Here is a 21349-nt window from a genome sequence, read left to right as displayed (position 1 = left end):
TAGAATAGAAGAATAGAACTAGAATATAAAACATGTTTTTAATTGTTTTTTTTTGGTAAAGTACATAACTCCACATGTGTTCATTTATAATTTGATGTGACAATCTACAATGTAAGTAGTCATGAAGATAAAAAAAAACACAGTGAATGAGAAAATGTGTCCAAACTTTGGGCCTGTACTGTGTTTCGAGATTCACTTTTAAATAGTCCCACTGGGAGTTCTAGACTGTCTTTTTTAGGTTGTGAGGAAGATGAACTACTTTTTCTTGATGTAAGGTAGTGACATTCACACATTTTTTTTAGTGGTTTCTGCATTGTTTGGTGGGTTAGTTTGTTCGCAAAAACCATGGTGTTTCCATGAAACTAGGGCGCAGCCTGCTATCTACCAAACGGATAAGAAAAAACTAACACCACAAACTCCACCGAGTGCCATTTAAAAGTAGTCTCTGTAGCTTCAGCTCACTTTTTGTTTGGCGGGTTTTTTTTTTCTGTCAATTTTTGTTGTACATGACTCAGCTGCAGGACTGAAATCGAACAATAAGTCTTTACATCTTATAAAATGTCGCTTATGATCAGCTATACACTAGACTAGGGTATTTTGTGGCCCTCTACTTAACTTCATACTGTAGTACTGTATATTGCAGGCCGCACACCTGGGAGGATAACAGTTGGTAAAATAGAAAGAAAATAAATTCAATTGCAATTCTTATTTTTTAATGTCGGGACGTGGACTTTGGGGTGCTTGTTTTCCCGAGATGCAAGTGAACTTGGACCGGACATGGCGTGAAGGTAATGACATCTTTATTTTAACACTAATAAAGGGAATAAACAAAAGGCGCGCACAAGGGCGGAAGTACAAAACTTGGCTATAAAAACAAAAACTAGCACAAAGGCAGAACTATGGACAAAAACCAAAAGACACTATCCATCCATTTTCTACCGCTTATTCCCTATCGGGGTCGCGGGGGGCGCTGGCGCCTATCTCTGCTACAATCGGGCGGAAGGCGGGGTACACCCTGGACAAGTCGCCACCTCATTGCAGGGCCAACACAGATAGACAGACAACATTCACATTCACACACTAGGGACCATTTAGTGTTGCCAATCAACCTATCCCCAGGTGCATGTCTTTGGAAGTGGGAGGGGCCTATCCCCAGGTGCATGTCTTTGGAGGTGGGAGGGGCCTATCCCCAGGTGCATGTCTTTGGAGGTGGGAGGGGCCTATCCCCAGGTGCATGTCTTTGGAGGTGGGAGGGGCCTATCCCCAGGTGCATGTCTTTGGAGGTGGGAGGGGCCTATCCCCAGGTGCATGTCTTTGGAGGTGGGAGGGGCCTATCCCCAGGTGCATGTCTTTGGAGGTGGGAGGGGCCTATCCCCAGGTGCATGTCTTTGGAGGTGGGAGGGGCCAATCCCCAGGTGCATGTCTTTGGAAGTGGGAGGAAGCCGGAGTACCCGGAGGGAACCCACGCATTCACGGGGAGAACATGCAAACTCCACACAGAAAGATCTCCAGCCTGGGATTGAACCCAGGACTGCAGGACCTTCGTATTGTGAGGCAGACGCACTAACCCCTCTGCCACCGTGAAGCCCCAAAAGACACTAACTGTGTCATTAATAAACAGAACTTACTTGCGATGACGTGAACGGGGCAGCATGGACTATGAAACAAGCAGCGTGAACTAAGCACGAAACCGTAAACCATGACATGAAGCAGAGTGACGTCGCCAGAAAGACAGCCTGGCAACTGGAAGCTTAAGTAATGGTGACATGATTAGTGACAGGTGTGCGAGTTCAAAACGTGAGACAGGTGTTATATCAGGGGTGCCCATTACGTCGATCGCGAGCTACCAGTCGACCGCGGGGGGTGTGTCAGTCGATCTCCAGCCAGGCTTTTAGAAAAAATAGACCTAAAAATGAGTGATCATCAATCTTCACCAAGACGTCACTTAAATGACATTCACGGTACCGGAGGGTCTTGTGAGATGACGCTGGCTGCTGCAAGATCATTATTATGAAAATATGACCGAGAGGAAGGCGAGAAACACTTTTTATTTCAACAGACTCTCGCGCCGTACCTTCCGTCAAAACTCTAAAGGCCGACTGCACATTTCCTATCTTCACAATAAAAGCCCTGCTTCATGCTGCCTGCGCTAACTAAATACAGAGTCTGGGAAAACTGGCGTGCACAAGCGATCCCTCAGAAACCCAGTTTTCCGAGACTCTTAGAAAACACGTAACAAAAGAGCTCGGAGAAAGCAAACTATAAATAGCTAACAGGAACAGCTTACCGCTACGACGAGAAGGACAAATAGTAGCACGACAGGTAGTAGCTGTAACGATGACTTCGACACGACACGACAATAATCCAGCCCTGACTGGAGGAGAAAACAGGTCTAAATAGTGACTGGCTGATTGACACCAGGTGTGGCCAGGTGCCAATCAGTCACAGCTGAGGGGACACAGCACTCAGGGAGACAAACAAGAAACAGAACCAAAATAAGAGTGCTGACAGGAACTAAAGACATGAAACAAAGACGAACTAAGACAGACCAAACTGTCAGGGACAAGCCTGACCATAGTGATGCATGCTAGGTTATGTTTTGAAGTCATATCCAACAATTGCGACAACGACTTTTTACTGTCAGCTAGGTTTCGTTTTTTACAGATTTCTGCTGGTGGTGTGCCGCCGCAAAAAATGTGCCTTGGCTCAAAAAAGGTTGAAAAAACACTGATCTAGCTTGAAGAAGGAGAGTTTTCCTTCATCACAACTTTATGGATCAAGTCATTGCTAATTAGGGTCTGTGGAGTACTTTGCCATGGACCAAGGACCCTATTGAAACTGCTGTGTTTTATTATTATTCCGCACCTACGCGCTGTAATTTGACCGCCTTAACATGCTTCAAAACTCACCAAATTTGACACAAACGTTGGTATAGCAAACCTTCCCAACATATTAAGCAACCAATCCCCCAAAATGAAAATTGCGCTCTAAAGCCCCCTAGGAAAAAATTACAGACAAAACTGCATGTAACTTCTGTTAAGAATGTCATAGCGACATGAAACAAAAACTCCTATGTAGGTCTGACTTAGAACCAATTTTCATATACTCTTTTCTTTCAGCAAAAATCTACAGGAAGTTGGCAAAAACCCCTTCAAAATAAAATTTTCGCAAAAAATGCAATTTTTGCCTCTTTGCGCTGTAATTTGACCCCTTTAAAATGCTTCAAAAGTCACCAAACTTGGCGCACACATAAGGACTGGCAAATATTGCGATCTAATGAAAAAACCAAACCCCAAAACTCAAAATTGGTCTCTAGCGCTATTTTTGAATAAAACACTGAAAAACTGCTCCTAGGAAGAAAACACAGACAAAACTGCGTGTAACTTCCGGTAAGAATGTCGGAGAGACATGAAACAAAAACCTCTATGTAGGTCTCGCTTAGACCTACATTTCATAGATCGACAACCCCCAACAAAAATCAACAGGAAGTTTGTAATCCCCCCTTCAAAACAAAAGTTTTGTAAAAACCGGTCACCTTTCTTCAAACATTATCTCCTCTGAGTGCGTTTGTTGTTTTGGCTTCAAACTCGCACAGGAGAGAGATTGAACCCTTCTGATTAAAAGTATAGAACAGAGTTTTGATAAGTTCTCAGGTTTTGATTTTACGCGCCTTCAAATAACCCCTGTGCAAAGTCTCCTAAAAAATGTCATTTTTGCCTCTTTGAGCTGTTATTTGACCCTCTTAAAAAGCTTCTAAACTCACCAAACTTGACACACACATCAGGTCTGGCTAAAATTGCGATCTGATGAAAAAACCTAACCTCAAAACTCAAAATTGCGCTCTACCGCCGCCCTAGGAATACAACACGGACAAACTGCTCCTAGGAAGAAAACACAGACAAAACTGCGTGTAACTTCCGGTAAGAATGTCGGAGAGCCATGAAACAAAAACCTCTATGTCGGTCTCGCTTAGACCTACATTTCATAGATTGACAACCCCCAACAAAAATCAACAGGAAGTTTGCAATCCCCCCTTCAAAACAAAAGTTTTGTAAAAACCGGTCACCTTTCTTCAAACATTATCTCCTCTGAGTGCGTTTGTTGTTTTGGCTTCAAACTCGCACAGGAGAGAGATTGAACCCTTCTGATTAAAAGTATTAAACAGAGTTTTGATAAGTTCTCAGGTTTTGATTTTACGCGCCTTCAAAAAAACCCTGTGCAAAGTCTCCTAAAAAAATGTCATTTTTGCCTCTTTGAGCTGTTATTTGACCCTCTTAAAATACTTCTAAACTCACCAAACTTGACACACACATCAGGTCTGGCAAAAATTGCGATCTGATGAAAAAACCTAACCTCAAAACTCAAAATTGCGCTCTTCCGCCCCCCTAGGAATACAACACGGACAAACTGCTCCTAGGAAGAAAACACAGACAAAACTGCGTGTAACTTCCGGTAAGAATGTCGGAGAGACATGAAACAAAAACCTCTATGTAGTTCTCGCTTAGACCTACACTTCATAGATTGACAACCCCCAACAAAAATCAACAGGAAGTTTGCAATCCCCCCTTCAAAACAAAGGTTTTGTAAAAACCGGTCACCTTTCTTCAAACATTATCTCCTCTGAGTGCGTTTGTTGTTTCGGCTTCAAACTCGCGCAGGAGAGAGATTGAACCCTTCTGATTAAAAGTATAGAACGGAGTTTTGATAAGTTCTCAGGTTTTGATTTTACGCGCCTTCAAAGAACCCCTGTGCAAAATCTCCTAAAAAATGTCATTTTTGCCTCTTTGAGCTGTTATTTGACCCCCTTAAAATGCTTCTAAACTCACCAAACTTGACACACACATCAGGTCTGGCAAAAATTGCGATCTGATGAAAAAACCTAACCTCAAAACTCAAAATTGCGCTCTACCGCCCCCTAGGAATACAACACGGACAAACTGCTCCTAGGAAGAAAACACAGACAAAACTGCTTGTAACTTCCGGTAGGAATGTCAGAGAGACATGAAACAAAAAACACTATGTAGGTCTCACTTAGACCTACATTTTAATAATTAACATACTTTAGCAAAAATCAACAGGAAGTTTGATATTTTCACTTCAATACAACAACTGCATTACTGTCACAATGCATTAGATTCTCAAAATAGTGGCTCCAAGGCGTTTTCTAACGTGGGTCTCGGGGGCAGCAGCCAAAGGCGGACCCGACCAACGCTGCTTGCAGCTTTAATTTCAATTATTTTCGTAAAATCCCCAGGCCTATAAATTGTGCTTGCGCAATACTTAAAACACACGACCAGGATATCGCCACTTAATAACTAAACTATTCCAACAATGGACTGTGTGAAGAGAGGAAAGCAAATTCAAGAGGGAGACAATGGAGAAAGAGCCCGTGTCAGTTGCCCTGTGTAGGCTTGCACACATGTAACCAGATGCTGGAAGTCATGGCCATGACCTCACCCTCTTTTTCCACACACACACATGCTTGCAAACACACACACACACACACAGGGCACAGTGCGGGGTTAGCATGCAGTCATCGTCGCCTGGCACAGGACGAGCTGACTTCTATTGAGCCAGACGTGCATTGTAATCCTACACAGGCGTGTTCTTCTCCAAGCAGAACACGCAAAAAAGAAACAGCTGGCTAACTGGTTTGCGAGGGGGCGGGGACAGACATTTTTTTCATCTCAGACATTGCGGTGGAAACCCGAGTCGGCGAGCTTTCTTTTGCTGATGTTCAAAAAAATAAACAAATAAATAAATGAACGCGACAAAGTCGATGAACGGATGCGGTTCTTCCGACACCTGCCCTGCACTTTGCTACACAATTTAACGGTTTAGACCACTGCTGGAAAAAGTGCTGTCACCGCAGGCGTGTGGAGACTGCGCAATGTGTCAGTTGTTAAAACGAAGGGGGGAAAAAAAAACACTGTAAAAATATTACAAGATGTCATCCTGAGGGGGTTTCCTGTGAACTGATGGCATTTTTCCACTTTGTTGTTTCAATGCCGACAGCTGCGGCCCACTTTTAATAAGTGTCAAGTCAAACATCACCAACACAACTGATATGTTTCTGTTTACTTGAGAGCAGGCTTGCAGAATTCCGGGAATATTTAAAGTTGGAAACTTTCCATGGGAATTCATGGGAAATGAATGGGAATAAACATTGAATGCAACGTCAGTTATTTGGCTAATCCGTCATTATGCTCATCTTAGTTGTAGTTTAAAGGCCTACTGAAAGCCACTACTAGCGACCACGCAGTCCGATAGTTTATATATCAATGATGAAATATCAACATTGCAACACATGCCAATACGGCCGCTTTAGTTAACTGAATTGCAATTTTAAATTTCGCGCAGAAATATCCTGCTGAAACGTTGTGGTATGATGATGGACATTTTGTTCCAGCTCCGTTCCCAGCTATAAGTCGTCTGTTTTCTACGCATAATTCCACAGTATTCTGGACATCTTTGTTGCTGAATCTTTTGCAATTTTTTCAATGAATAATGGAGACGTCAAAGAAGAAAGCTGTAGGTGGGAAGCGCTGTATTGCGGCCGCCTTTAGCAACACAAACACAGCCGGTGTTTCATTGTTTACATTTACATTTACATTGTTGGATCCGCTTTGGACTGGACTCTCGCGACTGTGTTGGATCCTTTATGGATTGAACTTTCACAGTATCATGTTAGACCCGCTCGACATCCATGCCAATACGGCCGCTTCATCCTGGACAATATTTATGACAAATTTGTGCTTTACTTTAAAGATGTGATTTTTGGTTTTACACTGTATGAACAAAAATTTGAAAAGGAATTCTACCTTTGCAATCTCATTATTTTATTGGCTAAGTTGTATATTCATAAATGTAAGTTTCTTAATACCCGTCCTATCTTTTGTGCCTTTAAAAAAGATCTGGAACTTTACATTAAAACGCTCTCTACCTCTAACAACAAAAAAGCTGTGAAAACGATGATGCTGTGTTCCAAATTTAAGTTGTTTGATGAATCTGAATAAGCCTACGGCTTCGCATTTTGTTTATTATTTATATATATATGTTTGTATTCTTTTTTTATTATTTTGAACTTACAACCCCCTGGCGCTGTTTTGTACTGTTTTCATAATGTTTTATAATGTTGTATATTGTTGTTTGTCTTACTGTTTGTAATTGTTGAAATTTATAAATAAACCTTAAAAAAAAAAACAATAAAAATAAAAATAAAAAAAATACGGCCGGTTAAGTTTACAAAATTGCAATTTTAAATTTCGCGCGGAAATATCATGCTAAAACATCGCGGTATGACGTGTGATGTCACGCATTGTAGAGGACATTTTTTTCCAGCACCGTTCCCAGCTAGAAGTCGTCTGTTTTCATCGCATAATTCCACAGTATTCTGGACATCTGTGTTGCTGAATATTTTGCAATTTGTTCAATGAATAATGGAGACGTCAAAGAAGAAAGCTGTAGGTATTGCGGCCGCATTTAGCAACACAAACACAGCCGGTGTGTCATTGTTTACATTCCCGAAAGATGACGGGGAAGCTTTACTATGGAAAAGAGCGGTCAAGCGAACACGGTTGGATTGGACCACACACACAAAGTACGGTGTATTATGCAGGGATCATTTGGAAAGATCGTGTTTCGAAGAGGGTCCCTTGCGAAGGCCAGAGATGGGCATAGCCACCACCCGTCGACTGGTGCTGAAAAAAGGTGCGGGGCTGACCTTCAGGTTGTACAGGTACGACCATAAAATCTCACTAAAACACTCGTAACACAGTAAGCAGATAAGTGAAGTGAATTATATTTATATAGCGCTTTTCTCAAGTGACTCAAAGCGCTTTACATAGTGACACCCAATATCTAAGTTACATTTAAACCAGTGTGGGTGGCACTGGGAGCAGGTGGGTAAAGTGTCTTGCCCAAGGACACAACGGCAGTAACTAGGATGGCACAAGTGGGAATCGAACTTGCAACCCTCAAGTTGCTGGCACGACCACTCTACCAACCGAGCTATCCATAACGGACTTTTTAGTGACTTATTAGTGATTCCTAGAGCCCAAAAAAAGTCTGCGGGCTATAGAGCGTTTTCCGTTCGGGCTCCAGTACTCTGGAATGCCCTCCCGGTAACAGTTCGAGATGCTACCTCAGTAGAAGCATTTAAGTCTCACCTTAAAACTCATCTGTATACTCTAGCCTTTAAATAGACTCCCTTTTTAGACCAGTTGATCTGCCGCTTCTTTTCTTTCTCCTATGTCCCCCCCTCCCTTGTGGAGGGGGTCCGGTCCGATGACCATGGATGAAGTACTGACTGTCCAGAGTCGAGACCCAGGATGGACCGCTCGTCGGGACCCAGGATGGACCGCTCGCCTGTATCGGTTGGGGACATCTCTACGCTGCTGATCCGCTTGAGATGGTTTCCTGTGGACGGGACTCTCACTGCTGTCTTGGAGCCACTATGGATTGAACTTTCACAGTATCATGTTAGACCCGCTCGACATCCATTGCTTTCGGTCCCCTAGAGGGGGGGGGGTTGCCCACATCTGAGGTCCTCTCCAAGGTTTCTCATAGTCAGCATTGTCACTGGCGTCCCACTGAATGTGAATTCTCCCTGCCCACTGGGTGTGAGTTTTCCTTGCCCTTTTGTGGGTTCTTCCGAGGATGTTGTAGTCGTAATGATTTGTGCAGTCCTTTGAGACATTTGTGATTTGGGGCTATATAAATAAACATTGATTGATTGATTGACTTTCCAGAATTATCCTAGTAAATTTGTCTAATAACATCTGAATCGCTCCCACTGTATAGTCTTTTTTTTCTTTCTAGTCCTTCACTCTCACTTTCCTCATCCACGAATCTTTCACCCTCGCTCAAATTAATGGAGAAATCGTCGCTTTCTCGGTCCGAATCGCTCTCGCTGCGGCCATGATTGTAAACAATGTTCAGATATGAGGAGCTCCACAACCCGTGACGTCACGCGCATATCGTCTGCTACTTCCGGTACAGGCAAGGCTTTTTTTTAATCGTCGATGTTCTCTACTAAATCCTTCCAGCAAAAATATGGTTATCTCGCGAAATGATGAAGTATGACACAAAGAATGGACCTGCTATCCCCGTTTAAATAACAACATCTCATTTCAGGAGGCCTTTAATGATTGGCAATTCCACACAGTGGGAATAAGGCTTAAGTGCTACAGTTTTGTACAAAAACAGCAAGTTCGAGACCTACTTGGTCAAACAGTCAACACGACTCAACTGAATGAATAACATTTTCAATCAATCAATCAATCAATCAAAAGGTATTGCATTAGTGTTTTACAAGCTTCTCATCTTATTCTACAGAACCAGATGGACGGTGTCCAACTATGAATAATCCCAAAAAATGGTCAACACTTCCAAACTTCCCGAGCTTAACTTCCTGTGGTAAATTTCCGGAATTTACCGGAAACTTTCCACCCCCTTTGCAACCCGACTTGAGAGTCATGAACCTTACCTGCCGCCGGATGAAATCCTGTCTCTCTTTCTGTCTTTATGACGTCCCTATGGGTGACGAGTCCATCTGTGGGTACAAACGGGGAAAGGGGAGGTGAGTTGCAAATCCCATGCAAAGAGTAGAAGAGGGAAAAGTGTGTCATGTGTATCTATGTCGCCTGGGATAAAGTGACCAAGACAATTGTTTCAAGGAGAAGTTGCTGCGATCCTAACAGGCAGAACAAACAAAAGAGTAAATCATGTTTTAAACGGGGTTGTAACACGCTCCATTATCCTCTTTGTGGGCGCAATGTTTGCTTTTCAAATCATCTTTGAGTTATAGGTTAAGTTCCTACGCCAAATTCCTTGGAACGACAGTTTAATCTGGGTTTTGCAGGTATCAGACAGACAATCTAATTTTACTATTTTTACTGACACTTGAACTTAACACGAACACTGGACTGTCCTATCGTTATTACAAACACTTGAACGAGGCACTGACACTGGACTGTCTTACAATTATGACTGACACTTGAACTAAACACAAACACTGGAATGTCCTATCATTATTACAAACATATGAACTAGTGACTGATACCTGACCGTCTTACTATTATTACTGACACTTGAACTAAGCACAAACACTGGACTGTCCTATCGTTATTACAAACACTTGAACGAGGCACTGACACTGGACTGTCTTACAATTATGACTGACACTTGAACTAAACACAAACACTGGAATGTCCTATCATTATTACAAACATATGAACTAGTGACTGATACCTGACCGTCTTACTATTATTACTGACACTTGAACTAAGCACAAACACTGGACTGTCCTATCGTTATTACAAACACTTGAACGAGGCAATGACACTGGACTGTCTTACTATTATTAGTGACACTTGAACTAAACACAAACACTGGACTGCCCTATCGTTATTACAAACACTTAAACTAGGCACTGACACTGCACTGTCTTACAATTATGACTGACACTTGAACTAAACACAAACACTGGACTGTCCTATCGTTATTACAAACACTTGAACGAGGCACTGACACTGGACTGTCTTACAATTATGACTGACACTTGAACTAAACATGAACACTGGACTGTCCTATCGTTATTACAAACATTTGAACTAGTCACTGACACCTGACCGTCTTACTATTATTACTGACACTTGAACTAAGCACAAACACTGGATTATCCTATCGTTATTACAAACACTTAAACTAGGCGCTGACTCTGGACTGTCCTACTATTATTACTGACACTTGAACGAAACACAAACACTGGACTGCCCTATCGTTATTACAAACATTTGAACTAGGCACTGACACTGGACTGCCCTACTATTATTACTGACACTTGAACTAAGCACAAACACTGGACTGTCCTATCGTTATTACAAACACTTAAACTAGGCACGTCGGTGACAATGATGACTATGAGAACCTTAGAGAGGAGGAAAGCAATGCATGTCGAGCGGGTCTAACATGATACTGTGAAAGTTCAATCCACAATGGATCCAACACAGTCGCGAGAGTCCAGTCCAAAGCGGATCCAACACAGCAGCGAGAGTCCCGTTCACAGCGGAGCCAGCAGGAAACCATCCCAAGCGGAGGCGGATCAGCATCGCAGAGATGTCCCCAGCCGATACACAGGCAAGCAGTACATGGCCACCGGATCGGACCGGACCCCCTCCACAAGGGAGAGTGGGACATAGAAGAAAAAGAAAAGAAACGGCAGATCAACTGGTCTAAAAAGGGAGTCTATTTAAAGGCTAGAGTATACAAATGAGTTTTAAGGTGAGACTTAAATGCTTCTACTGAGGTGGCATCTCGAACTGTTACCGGGAGGGCATTCCAGAGTACTGGAGCCCGAACGGAAAACGCTCTATAGTCGCCCGGCGTGGAGGGGCTCTTGGTAAAGATGGAACATTTGGCAAAAATACCGGACAATTCTGCAAATGTCATGGCTGGCTTACAGCGTGGTCACTCCGGGATCACTTACGACCGCCAGACAATTCTGGATGTGGATAGATCGGGCCGTTTTGGACTGAATGAGGCGTGCTTGCTAGCATGGGAATACTTTGCCGGCTACATCCAGCGGCCTGTGAAGCAGCGGAGTATATGTGTTGTCTGTCTATTTATGAATAATGCAGACCAGGAGTGTTGGCTGAGTTCTTAACCTTTGCTTTCAGAGCGTGCATATCACAACATACAAGATGCCGTCATGGCGACACAACCAGCATGCTCGTCACTCCTGTTGCATGCTGGGTAGGGTAGTTATTTTTTTCCCTGGCTCATAACATCACAATATAGTACCATGTATATGATGCCTTCAGTTTATCAAAGCACCAAGTAAACAATCGGAAAATTCCCATCATATCAATTCCTAGATATGGTCATAATTATTTTAAGTGCACTACGCAGAATAAACACAACATTATTAATATTGCTACTACGGATAATTTGATCAAAAATTCCCTAAAACAGCCCACTACCTATAATATAGGTTTTTTAAACATAAGATCCCTGATAAAAAAAAATGTTTCTGCTGTTACCTCAGAAATTGCCTGTTCAGATGTTATGATTGTGGCTCAGAGATTTGTATGTAGATTATATTTATTTTCCATAACAAACAGGATAACTTAAATACCCTGGCAGTGGCAATAAGCTTAAATGTTTGTATTTACATTTTTGGAGTTGATTTTCATCAAATATGCTATTTAACTGCTACTGTTTAACAAGGACTGATTTAAATTGTGTTTGCACAACAAATGTTTTAGCGCTTTTGTTCATGTGGGAGAATATTCCAATAAAGGTGCACTACACACTACTTTGGAATTCATTATTGGTCTTTGCGTATACAATGCAGTTAATTGCGATTAATCGGAGAAATAGTGCGATTAACTTCGATTAAAATTTTTAATCGTTGCCCAGCCCCAGTTTTTTTATTTCAACTTAAAAACAATGCCCATGTCATACTACATAAATATATATAGACAAACGTTTACAGGTGTCAGTATAAATGATAAATAAATAAATGGGTTGTACTTGTATAGCGCTTTTCTACCTTCAAGGTACTCAAAGCGCTTTGACACTACTTCCACATTCACACACACATTCACACACTGATGGAGGGAGCTGCCATGCAAGGCACTAACCAGCACCCATCAGGAGCAAGGGTGAAGTGTCTTGCTCAGGACGCAACGGACATGACAAGGTTGGTACTAGGTGGAGATTGAACCAGGGACCCTAAGGTTGCGCACGGCCACTTTCCCACTGCGCCACGCTTTCCCTATATATGTGAATTGTGAATTAAATTTATATAGCGCTTTTTCTCTAGTGACTCAAAGCGCTTTACATAGTGAAACCCAATATCTAAGTTACATTTAAACCAGTGTGGGTGGCACTGGGAGCAGGTGGGTGAAGTGTCTTGCCCAAGGACACAACGGCAGTGACTAGGATGGCGGAAGCGGGACTCGAACCTGCAACCCTCAAGTTGCTGGCACGGCCACTCTACCAACCGAGTTTTGCCGCCCCAATATAAATATAATATATTCATACTGTAACGATGTATTATGTATTGTTTTATGTTCGTATGGTTTTGATTAGATGTCAGTTTTTCTATAAAGTATAGTATAAAGAAAATAGTAAGCATTTAACAATGAAAATCTCAACTATCTTAAACATATTTTGTCTCATGGGACATTGTCTGTTTTCATATCGATTCAATCCAACTTTGTACTATGTGATTGTGAGTAATTAAAACTGTTGTAAAAAAACTCTCTATTGTTCCTGTTTAAGATTCAGACTTTTCGACCACATAAAATTGGATTTCGAGTCCAAATGGGGTTTCCCCGCACAGGTTCGAATCCTGTTCGTGACGCCAATTTTATGTGGTAGAAATGTCGGGGATTTAACTCGGGGCCTCATCCCGCTCGTGGTAGCCAATTTTATGTGGTCGAATAGTCTGAATCTTAAACAGGACAAATAGAGAGTTTGTTAAAACAGTTTTAATTACTCACAATCAGATAGTAACAAGTTGGATTGAATCGATATGAAAACAGACAGTGTCTCCGGAGACGAAAGATGGTGAACCCTCGTGAAAGGAATTAAGAAAGAGCGCACACCAGGCTTGGTCTTCCCTTCTTATTTATACGCTCCATGATGACCTGATTTCTATCATAACAACTTATGTAACTGTCCAATGTTCAGGGTGATTTGAACTCTCATGTCGTGTCAAACCCCCAACTTGGTCAGTGTGACTTGACCTCAAATGTCGTGTATCTAGGTGAAAGTTAACCAAAACAGATTTAAGACAGAAATTAGCCACTACATTATGATCAAAAATAATGTGAATTAGAATTGGCTCATAAGACTGTGGGGAGTGCTCAGAGAGTATGGGGTACCGGACCGTCTGATTGTGGCGGTCCACTCCCTGTGTGATCAGTGCCAGAACTTGGTCCGCATTGCCGGCGGTAAGTCGGACACGTTTCCAGTGAGGGTTGGACTCCGCCAAGGCTGCCCTTTGTCACCCATTCTGTTCATAACTTTTATGGACAGAATTTCTAGGCGCAGTCAAGGCGTTGAGGGGTTCCGGTTTGGTGGCTGCAGGATTAGGTCTCTGCTTATTTGCAGATGATGTGGTCCTGATGGCTTCATCTGGCCGGGATCTTCAGCTCTCACTGGATCGGTTCGCAACTGGGATGAGAATCATCACCTCCAAGTCTGAGTCCATGGTTCTCGCCCTGGAAAGGGTGGAGTGCCATCACCAGGTTGGTGGAGTTCAAGTACTTGCTCATGAGTGTGGGAAGAGTAGATGGTGAGATCGACAGGCAGATCGGTGCGGCGTCGTCAGTAATGCGGACTTTGTATCGATCCGTTGTGGTGAAGAAGGAGCTGAGCCGGAAGGCAAAGCTCTTAATTTACCGGTCGATCTACATTCCCATCCTCACCTATGGTCATGAGCTTTGGGTTATGACCGAAAGGACAAGATCACGGGTACAAGCGGCCCAAATGAGTTTGGGTCTCTCCCTTAGAGATAGGGTGAGAAGCTCTGTAATCCGGGAGGAGCTCACAGTAAAGCTCCTCCCGGAGCCAGATGAGGTGGTTCTGGCATCTGGTCAGGATGCCACCCGAGGTGTTTAGGGCATGTCCGACCGGCAGGAGGCCACTGGGAAGACCCAGGACACGTTGGGAAGACTATGTCTCCCGGCTGGCCTGGGAACGCCTCGGGATGCCCCGGAAAGAGCTGGACGAAGTTGCTGGGGAGAGGGAAGTTTGGGTTTCTCCACTTAGGCTGCTGCCCCCGTGAGCCACCCTCGGATATAAGCGGAAGAAAATGGATGAATGGACTGTTAATTTGATGAATGTATTTATTCTATGTCTTTCTCTGCAGTGGTATCAGCAGCTGACAAGTTTCTGTTGGCAACGTCAAAGAAATATGTTACCGTTAATTGCTGCCAACTTGTAATTAGCTAAAGGGACTTCATAGCTTTGACGGCATTAGTGCAAAGTCTAAAGGTCTTTTGGCACAGGTTGCAAAACGCATCTCCGAGTTTAACCAGATTTTTTGAAAAGTTCTTGAGCCAGCCTCTGCTAAAATTCACATTTTGCTCTTTTTACCAACTCCTGCTTCGGTTGTAGACCCTCGCCAACTAAAGGGTTCCCGCCTGTCAATCATCATTGTACTGTACTTCCAATCAAAATTATGACAGGTTTATTCATCCATCCATTTCCTACCGCTTGTCCCTATAAAAGAAATTGTGAATGTAGTAATTTTTTCATCAACTGTATTTAATTTTCTAATAATGCCTCTGGACATTGCATTTAATGCTCTTCAACGCCATTTAAAGCCTTAATTTTCCCAGAATCCATTCTATAAACTTTTTTAAAACCCTTGTTTCATTTCCCACGGAAACCCTGTTAATGTGGTTTTGTATACTGAAAAGAACATGAGGACTTACTACTTTTGATATAAAATGATGATTGATGGACCAAACGTGTGTAACAAATAAACCCTGGACTTTGAAAAAAAGAAACCCTCACTTGATCTTGAACTTTTCTTGTAAGTTTATTTAAAACTCATCTTAAAACTCATCTGTATACTCTAGCCTTTAAATAGACCCCCTTTTTAGACCAGTTGATCTGCCGCTTCTTTTCTTTCTCCTATGTCCCCCCCTCCCTTGTGGAGGGGGTCCGGTCCGATGACCATGGATGAAGTACTGACTGTCCAGAGTCGAGACCCAGGATGGACCGCTCGTCGGGACCCAGGATGGACCGCTCGCCTGTATCGGTTGGGGACGTCTCTACGCTGCTGATCCGCTTGAGATGGTTTCCTGTGGACGGGACTCTCGCTGCTGTCTTGGATCCGCTTTGAACTGAACTCTCGCGGCTGTGTTGGAGCCACTATGGATTGAACTTTCACAGTATCATGTTAGACCCGCTCCACATCCATTGCTTTCGGTCCCCTAGAGGGGGAGGGGTTGCTCACATCTGAGGTCCTCTCCAAGGTTTCTCATATTCAGCATTGTCACTGGCGTCCCACTGGATGTGAATTCTCCCTGCCCACTGGGTGTGAGTTTTCCTTGCCCTTTTGTGGGTTCTTCCGAGGATGTTGTAGTCGTAATGATTTGTGCAGTCCCTTGAGACATTTGTGATTTGGGGCTATATAAATAAACATTGATTGATTGATTGATTGATTATTTAACTGTAAAAACTGAATATTAAAACCACAGACATGTAAAAGTACAAACTGCTTTACAATGTTAATGATTTGTAAGTTAAAAAGTTTGGTTTACAAAATAAAAATTGTCTCATCAAAAATGATGAAGGACTAAAGAGTTGGCAATAAATGCTAAAAACTAATTAACACATTTTATGACTAAATTGTGGAATGCATTTAGGGCACCTGTGTTATCTTAGATGTGGAGCTTTATGGGAACAAAGTATTTGTTTAATCTTTAAGACAATGAAACTAACAAGATAACTCCTTAACTAACTTTTTAACTTTTGCTTGCATGATACTTGGAAGTGACTTTTTAATCAAAACATCAGCACGGAATAACTGTGAAACAAACTTGTAATGAATCCTGACGTTCAACAAGTCATTGAACGCCTCTTTGCTCAATTAATACAACTGGTTAAAAAGAAAAATCAAGTTATCACATCTTTATAAGACAAGAAAACTAATAAAATAACTCCTTAACTAACTTTTTAACTTGTGATTGGAAGTGACTTTTTATCAAAATGTCAGCACAAAATAACTATGAAACTAACTTTTAATGAATCCTGACGTTCAACAAGTATTTGAACGCATCTTTGCTCACTTAAAACAACTGGCCAAAAAGCAACATCAAGTTATTATGTTTTAATAAGACAACAAAACTAACAAGATAACTCCTTAATTAACTTTTTGACTTTTGTTTGCTTGATACTTGGAAGTGAAGTTTAATCGAAATGTCAGCACAGAAGAGCTGTGAAACAAACTTTTAATAAATCGTGACGTTCAACAAGTCTTTGAACGCCTCTTTGCTCAATTCAAAACAACTGGTTAAAAAGCAAAATCAAGTTATCACATCGAAACTAATAAAATAACTCCTTAACTAACTTTTTAACTTGTTTGCATGATGCTTGGAAGTGACTTTTTAATCAATATATCAGCACGGATTAACTAAGAAACTAACTTTTAATGAATCCTGACATTCAACAAGTCATTGAACGCCTCTTTGCTCACTTAAAACAACTGGTTAAAAAGCAACATCAAGTTATTATGTTTTTTATAAGACAACAAAACTAACAAGATAACTCCTTAATGAACTTTTTGACTTTTGTTTGCATGATACTTGGAAGTAAAGTTTAATCGAAATGTCAGCACAGAATAGCTGTGAAACAAACTTATAATACATCGTGACGTTCAACAAGTCATTGAACGCCTCTTTGCTCAATTCAAAACAACTGGTTAAAAAGCAAAATCAAGTTATCACATCGAAACTAATAAAATAACTCCTTAACTAACTTTTTAACTTGTTTGCATGATGCTTGGAAGTGACTTTTTAATCAATATATCAGCACGGATTAACTAAGAAACAAACTTTTAATGAATCCTGACATTTAACAAGTCATTGAACGCCTCTTTGCTCACTTAAAACAACTGGTTAAAAAGCAACATCAAGTTATTATGTTTTTATAAGACAACAAAACTAACACGATAACTCCTTAATTAACTTTTTGACTTTTGTTTGCTTGATACTTGGAAGTGAAGTTTAATCGAAATGTCAGCACAGAATAGCTGTGAAACAAACTTTTAATAAATCGTGACGTTCAACAAGTCTTTGAACGCCTCTTTGCTCAATTCAAAACAACTGGTTAAAAAGCAAAATCAAGTTATCACATCGAAACTAATAAAATAACTCCTTAACTAACTTTTTAACTTGTTTGCATGATGCTTGGAAGTGACTTTTTAATCAATATATCAGCACGGATTAACTAAGAAACAAACTTTTAATGAATCCTGACATTTAACAAGTCATTGAACGCCTCTTTGCTCACTTAAAACAGCTGGTTAAAAAGCAACATCAAGTTATTATGTTTTAATAAGACAACAAAACTAACAAGATAACTCCTTAATGAACTTTTTGACTTTTGTTTGCATGATACTTGGAAGTGAAGTTTAATCGAAATGTCAGCACAGAATAGCTGTGAAACAAACTTTTAATAAATCGTGACATTCAACAAGTCATTGAACGCCTCTTTGCTCAATTCAAAACAACTGGTTAAAAAGCAAAATCAAGTTATCACATCGAAACTAATAAAATAACTCCTTCACTAACCTTTTTAACTTGTTTGCATGATACTTGGAAGTGACTTTTTAATCAATATATCAGCACGGATTAACTAAGAAACAAACTTTTAATTAATCCTGACATTTAACAAGTCATTGAACGCCTCTTTGCTCACTTAAAACAACTGGTTAAAAAGCAACATCAAGTTATTATGTTTTTATAAGACAACAAAACTAACAAGATAACTCCTTAATTAACTTTTTGACTTTTGTTTGCTTGATACTTGGAAGTGAAGTTTAATCGAAATGTCAGCACAGAATAGCTGTGAAATAAAACTTATAATATATCGTGACGTTCAACAAGTCATTGAACGCCTCTTTGCTCAATTCAAAACAACTGGTTAAAAAGCAAAATCAAGTTATCACATCGAAACTAATAAAATAACTCCTTAACTAACTTTTTAACTTGTTTGCATGATGCTTGGAAGTGACTTTTTAATCAATATATCAGCACGGATTAACTAAGAAACAAACTTTTAATGAATCCTGACGTTCAACAAGTCTTTGAACGCATCTTTGCTCAATTCAAAACAACTGGTTAAAATGCAAAATCAAGTTATTATGTTTTTATAAGACAACAAAACTAACACGATAACTCCTTAATGAACTTTTTGACTTTTGTTTGCATGATACTTGGAAGTGAAGTTTAATCAAAATGTCAGCACAGAATAACTGTGAAACAAACTTTTAATAAATCGTGACGTTCAACAAGTCATTGAACGCCTCTTTGCTCAATTCAAAACAACTGCTTAAAAAGCAAAATCAAGTTATCACATCGAAACTAATAAAATAACTCCTTAACTAAATTTTTAACTTGTTTGCATGATGCTTGGAAGTGACTTTTTAATCAATATATCAGCACGGATTAACTAAGAAACAAACTTTTAATGAATCCTGACATTTAACAAGTCTTTGAACGCATCTTTGCTCAATTCAAAACAACTGGTTAAAATGCAAAATCAAGTTATTATGTTTTTATAAGACAACAAAACTAACACGATAACTCCTTAATGAACTTTTTGACTTTTGTTTGCATGATACTTGGAAGTGAAGTTTAATCAAAATGTCAGCACAGAATAACTGTGAAACAAACTTTTAATAAATCGTGACGTTCAACAAGTCATTGAACGCCTCTTTGCTCAATTCAAAACAACTGCTTAAAAAGCAAAATCAAGTTATCACATCGAAACTAATAAAATAACTCCTTAACTAAATTTTTAACTTGTTTGCATGATGCTTGGAAGTGACTTTTTAATCAATATATCAGCACGGATTAACTAAGAAACAAACTTTTAATGAATCCTGACATTTAACAAGTCTTTGAACGCATCTTTGCTCAATTCAAAACAACTGGTTAAAATGCAAAATCAAGTTATTATGTTTTTATAAGACAACAAAACTAACACGATAACTCCTTAATGAACTTTTTGACTTTTGTTTGCATGATACTTGGAAGTGAAGTTTAATCAAAATGTCAGCACAGAATAACTGTGAAACAAACTTTTAATAAATCGTGACGTTCAACAAGTCATTGAACGCCTCTTTGCTCAATTCAAAACAACTGCTTAAAAAGCAAAATCAAGTTATCACATCGAAACTAATAAAATAACTCCTTAACTAAATTTTTAACTTGTTTGCATGATGCTTGGAAGTGACTTTTTAATCAATATATCAGCACGGATTAACTAAGAAACAAACTTTTAATGAATCCTGACATTTAACAAGTCATTGAACGCCTCTTTGCTCACTTAAAACAACTGGTTAAAAAGCAACATCAAGTTATTATGTTTTAATAAGACAACAAAACTAACAAGATAACTCCTTAATGAACTTTTTGACTTTTGTTTGCATGATACTTGGAAGTGAAGTTTAATCGAAATGTCAGCACAGAATAGCTGTGAAACAAACTTTTAATAAATCGTGACATTCAACAAGTCATTGAACGCCTCTTTGCTCAATTCAAAACAACTGGTTAAAAAGCAAAATCAAGTTATCACATCGAAACTAATAAAATAACTCCTTAACTAACTTTTTAACTTGTTTGCACGATGCTTGGAAGTGACTTTTTAATCAATATATCAGCACGGATTAACTAAGAAACAAACTTTTAATGAATCCTGACGTTCAACAAGTCTTTGAACGCATCTTTGCTCAATTCAAAACAACTGGTTAAAAAGCAACATCAAGTTATTATGTTTTTTATAAGACAACAAAACTAACAAGATAACTCCTTAATGAACTTTTTGACTTTTGTTTGCTTGATACTTGGAAGTGAAGTTTAATCGAAATGTCAGCACAGAATAGCTGTGAAACAAACTTATAATACATCGTGACGTTCAACAAGTCATTGAACGCCTCTTTGCTCAATTCAAAACAACTGGTTAAAAAGCAAAATCAAGTTATCACATCGAAACTAAATAAAATAACTCCTTAACTAACTTTTTAACTTGTTTGCATGATGCTTGGAAGTGACTTTTTAATCAATATATCAGCACGGATTAACTAAGAAACAAACTTTTAATGAATCCTGACATTTAACAAGTCATTGAACGCCTCTTTGCTCACTTAAAACAACTGGTTAAAAAGCAAAATCAAGTTATTATGTTTTAGTAAGACAACAAAACTAACAAGATAACTCCTTAATGAACTTTTTGACTTTTGTTTGCTTGATACTTGGAAGTGAAGTTTAATCGAAATGTCAGCACAGAATAGCTGTGAAACAAACTTATAATACATCGTGACGTTCAACAAGTCATTGAACGCCTCTTTGCTCAATTCAAAACTGGTTAAAAAGAAAAATCAAGTTATCACATCTTTATAAAACAACAAAACTAATAAGAGAACTCCCTAACTAACGTTTTAACTTATGTTTGCATGATACTTGGAAGTGACTTTTTAATCAAAATGTCAGCACGGAACAACTATGAAACAAACTTTAAATGAATCCTGACGTTCAACAAGACATTTAACGCCTCTTTGCTCAATTCAAAACAACTGGTTAAAAAGCTAAGTCAAGTTATCATA

At 39.9% G+C, this 21349-nt stretch overlaps 1 protein-coding gene across 3 annotated transcripts in view; it reads right to left on the bottom strand.

Annotated features, from left to right (window-relative positions):
* Positions 1-21349, bottom strand: part of hdac7a (histone deacetylase 7a) — a 256002-nt gene that overhangs the window by 164164 nt on the left and 70489 nt on the right. For all 3 annotated transcript variants that reach the window (XM_061902483.1, XM_061902484.1, XM_061902482.1), the window contains exon 2: positions 9488-9553. The gene's annotated coding sequence lies outside the window, so the exon portion shown is untranslated. The remainder of the gene's footprint in view (positions 1-9487; positions 9554-21349) is intronic.

This window comes from Nerophis ophidion, linkage group LG06 (assembly GCF_033978795.1).
Source record: "Nerophis ophidion isolate RoL-2023_Sa linkage group LG06, RoL_Noph_v1.0, whole genome shotgun sequence".
NCBI classification, from domain to species: Eukaryota; Metazoa; Chordata; class Actinopteri; order Syngnathiformes; family Syngnathidae; genus Nerophis; species Nerophis ophidion.
This window is presented reverse-complemented; position numbering and strand designations above follow the sequence as displayed.